The sequence below is a fragment of the Ursus arctos genome, unplaced genomic scaffold, assembly GCF_023065955.2.
Source record: "Ursus arctos isolate Adak ecotype North America unplaced genomic scaffold, UrsArc2.0 scaffold_2, whole genome shotgun sequence".
NCBI classification, from domain to species: domain Eukaryota; kingdom Metazoa; phylum Chordata; class Mammalia; order Carnivora; family Ursidae; genus Ursus; species Ursus arctos.
Window position 1 is genome coordinate 14,720,580 of NW_026622874.1, and position 8,571 is coordinate 14,729,150.

Sequence of the window (8,571 nt, forward strand, 5' to 3'; positions counted from 1 at the left end):
GAAACCAGAAGTCAGACACTTAACCAACTATACCATCCAGCTGCCCCCAACTTACTTGGTTTTTTTTTAGAAAATATCTGCCAGATACCCAAATATGAATCATCTCAATGTGTCAGCCTTGTTTTCAAGTAAAAATGATGTCGTATGGAAAAAGCACATAGTTCTGCTGGCAGGGGCACCTGACTGGCAGTCGGTGGAACGTGTGGCTCCTGATCTCAGGGTTGTAAGTTCGAGCCCCACGTTGGGTTTAGAGATTACTCAAAAAATATGAGGCGCCTGGGTGGCTCAGTCGTTAAGCGTTTGCCTTCGGCTCAGGGCGTGATCCCAGCGTTCTGGGATCGAGCCCCACATCGGTCTCCTCTGCTGGGAGCCTGCTTCTTCCTCTCCCACTCCCCCTGCTTGTGTTCCCTCTCTTGCTGGCTGTCTCTCTCTCTCTCTCTCTCTCAAATAAACAAATAAAATCTTTAAAAATAAATAAAAGATTCAGAGATCTTTAAAAAAACACTGCACATGATTTTTCTAGAAAAAAATCATACTTTGTTATGTGGCAGAAGTGCTTCACATGTACTTGCTCTTTTGTCAAACAAAATATTTAATACTTAAAGTATTTATCAAGGTCAAGATTCAGTAACTGAAATTCCAAAATGATGAACAATATATCAAAATTTGTAATCTTTATGCTTCTCAAAAGTGTTCTGATTCAGAAAATGGCACTATTACATAAAAAAGGGAACAAGAATATACATATATATATATATATATATATATATAAAGAATACATGCAAGCTTTATATGTAAAAGTATATATACTTTTTTTTTGGCCAGTGTTTAGAATACTTACTATTTCGGGCAGTGGGCGTTAAGTAAATGAATCTGTTTTGGCGCACAGCTACTATTCGTGTAATATCGTTGAATATTTAAACAGTGTCAGCTTAGGACTTCACTTTAGCAATATGATAGAGTAACTATCCTAGAAAATCTTACTTGTACAGAACACCTAAAATTCCTAAATAAAATATTTTGAATCTTCGTATTTTTTTAAAGATTTTATTTATTTAAAGAGAGAGGGGGGAGAGTGTGAGCGGGGGGAGGAGCAGAGGGAGAGGGAGAGAATCTCAAGCAGACTCTGTGCTGAGTGTGGTGGAGCCTGATGTGGGGCTCAATCCCACAGATCACAACCCTGAGATTATGACCTGAGCCGAAATCAAGAGTTGGATGCTTAACCCACTGAGCCACTCAGGAGCCCCTCTTTGAATCTTTTTAAATGCATAAATGAACCAAGTAAGAAAGTAAGGGAGCTCCTTAGAAACCAGAAATATCCCCGACGCTGATGTAATTAGGTGCTGAAGCTGTTGATGTCCTGAGGTACTGCTGATCTGGTGTGACCTAGGACTTTGGTTTTGATGGATCATAAGGGGAAACGGGCAAACAAAGCCTACTGCCTCCTGCGTAAGTTGACAAGTTAGATAAGAGATCCCCATGTAAAACAAGTTCCTGAAAGGAGAACCCCTCGGTAGAGGGTGATGATAAAGAAACTTGTCTGTGTTTGCTTTGGCTCTGGGGATCTGCTCTGAGCATTAACAGCCACAAACTGACACTTAACAGAGGTTTGAACACTTTCCAAGCTGAGATTCATTGTGTTCCTAGGCTGATAAAAGCAAATGCAAAAGAAAACAACTTAAACCCAGTTTTCAAAGAATTGCTGAAGATAAAGTTCCAAGGAACATAATCTCACAATTTTTTTTATCACAAAACACCCAAGGAAACAAGCTACTAATGAGACATTATCAGCAGACACACAAACAGAATCAGATTTGCAAGTATTTAATGTATTGGAACTATCAGAGCCTGACAACAAAACATATGATATTTATAGAAATAAAAGAGGGAATTAAATGTGTGAGTGGGGTATAAAAAAATGATAAAAATAGCTAGGCAAATTTGGAGGGGAATTAAGAGCATTATATATAGGGCTGTCTGGGTGGCTCAGTCAGTTAAGCATCTGCCTTTGGCTCAGGTCATGATCTCGGGGTCCTGGGATTGAGCCCAGTGTTGGGCTCCCTGCTCAGCGGAGAGTCTGCTTCTCCCTCTGCCTGCTTCTCCCCCTGCCTGTGCTCGCTCTCTGACTGACAAATAAATAAATTTTTTTTAAAATGCCTAGTAGAGTCCCTGACATATGTCCCTGATTGTTAAGTGCCACATAAGGGTAGCTTTAATATCACGTAACATTCTTTTTCCCAGACATTCCAGAGTCCTCTTGTAAACACATAATAGTCCTCAGTTTTATGGTCATATCAAGAAAGTGAATCTGGAGAAACGTGTTGGTCTCAAAGGTCTGTTAGCTGTACCTTCAAAATATATCCACCGTCTGATACTTTTTCATACCTCTAGGCTACCACCCGGGTTCGGGTGACCATCTTCCATAGCAAAAGCTTCCTAACAATCTGGCTTGCATGCTTACCCCTCAGCAGTCTGTCAGTAAGGGTCAGATCACTCCTCTGCTCAAAACCCTCCAGTGGTTTCGCATGTTAGAGAAAAGCCAGAGACCTTACAGGGGCCTCCTAAGTCCTCTGTAACCTGCCACTTGCTACCTGCTGACCATCTCCTCCTGAGCTCCCTCTGTTCCATCCACACTGGTGTTCGATGTTCCCCAGGCATGAGCCCATGTCCAGGCCTTTGCCCTAGCTGTCACCTAGCACTTTTTCTCCAAATAATTTCATTGTTCACTCCCTAATTCCCTCAAACCTCTGTACTTCCTTTTTGGTGATGATTTCCCTGACAACCCATATTCAGGTGAGCTCCTGCCACCCACCAGCATGCTCTGCCCTCCTTTCCCTGCTTCATTTTTCCTCTGTAGCACTAATCACATTATCTAACATACTGTATTTTGTTTATTTTATTTGCCCCAATAGAATGTAAGCTCCATGAGGGCAGGTATTGTTTTTGTTATTGTTCTTTGCAGTATCTATTCCCAGCACTGTTTGGCATGTAATAGATAATCAGTAAACATCTTTTGAGTGAATTAAATGAATGACTAATTACAGGCCAAGCTCTGGGCTAGGAGCTGGGGGGGTGGGGGGCATGACAATTAATAAATTGTAGCCCGTCCTGAAGGAGTTTTTTTGCCTGGTAGAGACAAGACACACAGATCATATTGATACAGTGTAGTGTTAGATGAAGCCATGCGCAGAAGAGGCCCTGAGACCAACATCACCAATAGGGAAGGCCTCCTAAAAAAGATACACTATTTCAAATGCTGGCAGCTTGCTGCTAATGGTACTTTAATTCTTAGCAAGCTTTGACCTTTTTTTCACATTTTAATTTTTTTGTATCTGAAAAAAAGGAGGGGGGCGCCTAGGTGGCTCTGTCGGTTAGGCATCTACCTTTGGCTTGGGTCATGATCCCGGGGTCCTGGGATAGAGCACCCCCCCCAATTGGGCTCCCTGCTTCTCCCAAGTAAATAAAAATTTTAATGCAGTATAGTTGACACACAATATTAGTTTCAGGTGTACAACATAGTAATCCAGTTTTGTGTTGTTGTATGCTCCCTGCAAGTAGCTACCGTCTGTCACCATATGACACTTAAACAGAATCTGCTATACCTCTGCTGTACCTTTCATCTCTGTGACTCATTCATTCCATAACTGGAAGCCTGTATCTCCCACTCCTCTTCATTCATCTGCTCCCCCCCCTCCCCCGCCAGCGACCATCAAGTTTGTTCTCTGTATTTATGGGTCTATTTCTGCTAGCATTGACTTTGGGGGACCTGGGTGGCTCAGTAGGTTAAGCAGCTGACTCTTGATCTCAGCGCAGGTCCTGATCTCAGAGTCCAGGCCCTGCCTTGGGCTTCTTGCTGGGATGGCTCGGGATGAGCAGTAACTGCAGCACAATACACCAACACTTTCCCTAGCTTTACACCAGGAGTTAAGAGGGAAGAAGGAAGCATAAATTATGTTTATTCTTTCCAAGCTCATTTTAGGATCCCTTTAAAATACATAAATGTACAGCTTCTTAAAAAATGAAAAAGCCCATTTATCTATCTTAAAAGCTGTGGCATTTGAAGGATAAGCACTAGCTTTGAATTCTGGAACCCAGCTTTTCAGCTTGAGATCATACATGGAGATAGCCAGAGCAGTTTCCTTAGGAATTTAGGGAGTAACTGACTGAGAACCCACTAGTTTACAATTACTCATTAATGACCAAAACCCCAATTTGCATTTTCAAAATAAGCATTCCTACTACATACCTATTTTCTTAAAGGATATTGGTATAACCATAGTACTACTGACTTCATTCTTACAATCCCGTTTTTAGGCTTTTTTTCAATATGTTTGGGGGGGGGGAGAAAACCAAATCACTTTCTTATACCATCTATCAACACTTCCAAGAGATCCACTACCATGGTGCTTAATAGCAAATATTTTTGACACAAGGATTCAGCCCTAGAAAATGTCTGCAAAATATACAGCTCACCCCCAATCATGTCACTATTCTAAATCAAAAATACAGTATTCTAAACAAAAGGGCTGTAGTATATTCCTCTGCAAATTGTTTTTTTTTAAGCCCAAGACATCCTGTAAAATACACATAAAAAGGTCAACTTTTTTCTTAAATGAAACTAATGTCATAGGGTCTTAAAATACAAAGATGTCCTATTTCCCTTCCTTCATCCCATTAAATTGAAATAAGCACTCTTGATCAGATGGTTTATAAAAATTTATTGAAACTGAAAATTTTATACTCTATCTCATGAGCTTCCATTCAGGTGCCTGTAAGGACAAAGAAACTATTTTTAGTCACATTGCTCTGTTTCAATTTTAATGTTATTTTGAGTACACAGAATATCAGATCTTTTATAATCATCAAGTGATCAGTGAGAGAGTTCAAGTTGGAGTGAGATCATCATGTATTCTGGAGTAAGATGACCGTACTGATGTTTTCAAGCCTCACCTTTCAACTGGTAAGCTGCTCTCCTAACTGGATTGCTGCTCTCATAAATGCCCTAAAAGCAAAAACTTCAAGTTAATCATGGTAAAAAAAAAAAAAAAAAACCCCACCCTTTGTGATGCTTAATAAAGTAACCTCAGATCAAAATGGAACGGTTTTAGAAGTGATATCATTCTGTTTCATTTGGCAGAATCACTACATCACTGGTTACATTCTAACTTAGCATACAGATCAGAGACCAACTTACCTCTGTATCTTCACGTTGGTAAGTCTGCCTGTTTGGAAACGGGGGGAAAGGCCCTTCATGTATAATTTGTACTACTTAATTTCCCCCATTTTTAACTTTCTGAAAAATAACAGCAAAGCTATTCCACACACTATGACAGTTGTGTAGGTAAAGTCCATACATCATATAACACCATGAGTGAACCCTAATGTAAACTCTGGACTTGGATGAGAATTGTCTATTCTATCAAGTCTCAACTCTGATGTTGAATGTTGATACTGAGGTGTGTGAAGACAGAGTATATAGAAATTCTATGTTCAGTTTTGCTGAGAATACTGAAAATGGTCTGGAATTAAGTTTGTTAATTAAAAAACAAATACAACTGAATAATTCACTCTGTAACCTATGCAGATTTATATGCCATAAAAATCTGCTGGCAAAAATCTATCAGCCTGTTTTCTCAAGTTGTGCATCCTTAGAACTAGGTGTATGAGCCACTATGGTATCCAAACCCTGAACATTTCGTGGTAGAATGGCTAATTTCACTTTTCAAGGGTATGGATAGGATTGCTGCAGCCAGATACGTCAGATAGGAGCGAAAGACAATTTTGCTCTTCACTGCTAGTCTGCTGAACTATGGTTTCATCATCGTATCGGCTTTAAACCACTTCACATAAAAACCAAACTTGAGATTTTTGTACCTTGGCTTAAAACTCCTTGTTCCGGGCCTTGTAAGCTGTCCCAACTCTTCACACCTGCAGAAATTTAGTCAAATTTAGTAATAAAATAATATTAAGTAGATTTCTTACGTTTTCCCAATACTGTTTCAGTTTTTTAAAATCTTCACTTTTTTTCAGAGAGATTCCCATCTGTTTTTAATTTCAAAAATCATCACTAACAGCATCTTGCTTAGTAACCAAGTAAGATTATTGTAATACATACCTTTATATGAAGTTCTTCAAACTCAGCACCTAATAAAAAGATACTGCTTTAGACACACTTCACAATAGCCTAATCCTCCTTGCAACACCAGAAAGCACTTAACAAAGTATACTGCAGAAACACAGACTTTGACTTCAAAAAAACTGTTTTTATGTCTTACCCCAAGCAAGCCATCCAGGACAGTGGCCTGTAAGCTAGAAAAGAAATAAGACATTTCATTAAAATGTTAATCATCATTGAATTCCTCTCAGAGTTTTTGTCACAGGGTTCCTTCAGTGTTAAATTTGTCTACATGCTCTTTTCAGGTCAGACATTTGATCAACATCATTTCAAAAACCCTGTTCAGAGCATGCTCAACATGCATTCACTAATCAGCCATAGAAAACTAGTAACATGGTAGTTAAGCATTCTACTTCAACATTCACAGTAAGTTTTGGACCTACTAAAATGTTAATATACTTACCCCAGAAATGGTTGGCACAGACATTTCAAAGACTCAAGTCCACCTAAGAAATAAAGATAGTTAGCAAGACGCAAAAGATGAATTTTCTCCCCCACAAATCTAAAAAATGCCTGAAATCAGGTAGAGCTAATTAAGACCTTCATGTTCAGTCAGCATTTGCTTATCATCATACAGGCTGGGTTTTTTTTTTTCCCAAATGACAGGGTCCTAACTAATGGTAACAGGACAAGGATCTGGCCATTTATTTAATGCATTCAGCAATGCATTCAAGCATTTCCTGGTAGGAGTGCTTTCTGTGGCATAAGGCAACTCTAAAAAGCCATTAATGGCATTAATTTTCATGTTTGCCCAGTTACCAATGTTTAGTTCAATTTAATTTTACTCACCCCTTCAACTTCCAGCTAATTCTGCTTAGTGCCTACAAAAAAGAACGAGAAAGTAGGTGACATTCTGCTTATGCTATTAGTACCAAACCAGTTTTACTATCAACTCAGATACATCAGATAAAATGGTCTATCTCTTCACTATCCAATCTGCTGAACTATGCAACCATCATAGTATCTGTTTCTCGAGTTCCCCAAGCATTTAATAGAAAATACCGGAGTATAGAAGTTCACATTTGTAAAAAGAAAATTAATGAGTAAACATGGACTACATTAAAGGTTTCTCACCTGTTTGCCCATGGCTGGCATGTGAAATTTTAACTTTGGGACCTAGGAAGAAACAGCTTCATGTAAACTTAGTGGCAATCTCTAAATTCTTTAAATCACCATTTTGTGTGCCTCAGTTACTGTAACGGTGGTAATAATTCTCGTCATTCTCACAGTCAAGAGTAGCAAATAAAATGTCATCATTGGAGCACTTTCAACCTGACTTCCCCTTTGTGAGAGAATTTCAGTAACTTACCTCGGCAGCCACTTCCACCCCTTTGGCACAGAACTAGAAAACAGACAAGGAATATCCAATGAAACACATCGCACAGCCAAGTCAATTATCAACATTCTAACACTTAGGCCTCAGAGTAGAATTTTTCAGAAATCCCTTCTGTCCACTACTCTTAAACCATCACAGGCTTAACAAGAAGACCACCTCCACGCAGATCTGATTCCTACCACTGCATTTACCCGTTTCTTACCTGTCCGTCAGAAGCCACCAAAAGCCACATTGCATTCGTGCCCAGCACCATTCCTAGGAAAGATTAATATTTTTAAGATACCATTTTGTTCTAAAGTAAGTCTAAGCATGCCGTTTTTCTATCATCTATACCAGAGTCGTTTACACCACCCATAGTTTCGTGACTATGAAGGGTGCACCTCATAGGTTAAAGACAGCGTATCGCACAAAGGCTGGGAACCACTGACGTAAATAACTGCGCAGCCATTCCGAGAACCACGTGGACTAACCCCAACCGCCGGCCTTCCTGAGCAGAGGCCGAAGGAGGCCCGCTCGGGTGACTCGGCATCGCCGCCATCAGAGCCGTTGGCATTCATCAACAATCTCAGATGTCCCTACCAACGCAAGCTTCATCACAGGCAGGGAACGCCAGCCCGGGGTTTTTCGCAGCTCAGCCCCCACAAGCCGAGTTGTAGAGTTTAGGCCGCGCCCAACGCGTAATCGTCTACCATCTTCACCTTGTGAACCTTGCAAAGGCTCACCACCTGCCCGGAATTACCTGTATAAGGTGACTTTTAACTGCCAAGAGCTGGAGGCCTCAAGCAAAGAAGCCATGAAAAAAAAAAAAAACTCTCACCTACTGAATACCGACTCCCAGCCTCGAAAGACCGAGATGGCGGCCAGGCGCTGGTATATAAGGATGCTTTTTTGTGACGTCATGACGCACCCTCTCCGCCAGCGCCGGCTTCGGCTCCTCCCCCTCTCCTCCCTCTTCTCCCCCTCTCCTCCCTCTTCTCCTCCTCTCCTCCCCCTCCTCCTCCTCTAGCCACACCTCCTTCCTCTTCGCCCCGCCCCACCTCGCCATTGTGGGCGGTGACAC

The 8,571-nt window shown here is 40.8% G+C and overlaps 1 long non-coding RNA gene and 9 other non-coding genes across 11 annotated transcripts; all 10 read right to left on the reverse strand.

The window, feature by feature from the left end:
• Positions 1-4,703: 4,703 nt before the first annotated feature.
• LOC113262811 (uncharacterized) lies at positions 4,704-8,382 on the reverse strand. Of its 2 annotated transcripts, none has more exons than XR_003318938.4 (12): positions 8,329-8,382; positions 7,714-7,766; positions 7,485-7,517; positions 7,250-7,291; positions 6,965-6,996; positions 6,579-6,621; positions 6,276-6,309; positions 6,116-6,144; positions 5,875-5,928; positions 5,195-5,222; positions 4,951-5,002; positions 4,704-4,769 (listed from the first exon to the last, which is right to left on the reverse strand). It is a non-coding gene; the product is annotated as an uncharacterized LOC113262811 (long non-coding RNA). The 2 variants fall into 2 exon arrangements; XR_003318936.4 differs by having other exon boundaries at positions 8,251-8,353.
• LOC113263001 (small nucleolar RNA SNORD81) lies at positions 4,838-4,914 on the reverse strand. Its single transcript, XR_003319020.1, has one exon. It is a non-coding gene; the product is annotated as a small nucleolar RNA SNORD81 (small nucleolar RNA).
• LOC113263004 (small nucleolar RNA SNORD47) lies at positions 5,080-5,156 on the reverse strand. Its single transcript, XR_003319023.1, has one exon. It is a non-coding gene; the product is annotated as a small nucleolar RNA SNORD47 (small nucleolar RNA).
• Positions 5,751-5,830, reverse strand: LOC113263007 (small nucleolar RNA snR60/Z15/Z230/Z193/J17). The gene has a single exon (XR_003319026.2). It is a non-coding gene; the product is annotated as a small nucleolar RNA snR60/Z15/Z230/Z193/J17 (small nucleolar RNA).
• LOC113263002 (small nucleolar RNA SNORD79) lies at positions 5,993-6,076 on the reverse strand. The gene has a single exon (XR_003319021.1). It is a non-coding gene; the product is annotated as a small nucleolar RNA SNORD79 (small nucleolar RNA).
• LOC113263011 (small nucleolar RNA SNORD78) lies at positions 6,384-6,448 on the reverse strand. Its single transcript, XR_003319030.1, has one exon. It is a non-coding gene; the product is annotated as a small nucleolar RNA SNORD78 (small nucleolar RNA).
• LOC113263006 (small nucleolar RNA SNORD44) lies at positions 6,693-6,753 on the reverse strand. Its single transcript, XR_003319025.1, has one exon. It is a non-coding gene; the product is annotated as a small nucleolar RNA SNORD44 (small nucleolar RNA).
• On the reverse strand, positions 7,071-7,139 carry LOC113263010 (small nucleolar RNA SNORD77). The gene has a single exon (XR_003319029.2). It is a non-coding gene; the product is annotated as a small nucleolar RNA SNORD77 (small nucleolar RNA).
• On the reverse strand, positions 7,591-7,652 carry LOC113263012 (small nucleolar RNA SNORD75). The gene has a single exon (XR_003319031.1). It is a non-coding gene; the product is annotated as a small nucleolar RNA SNORD75 (small nucleolar RNA).
• Positions 8,040-8,119, reverse strand: LOC113263005 (small nucleolar RNA SNORD74). The gene has a single exon (XR_003319024.2). It is a non-coding gene; the product is annotated as a small nucleolar RNA SNORD74 (small nucleolar RNA).
• Positions 8,383-8,571: the final 189 nt, after the last annotated feature.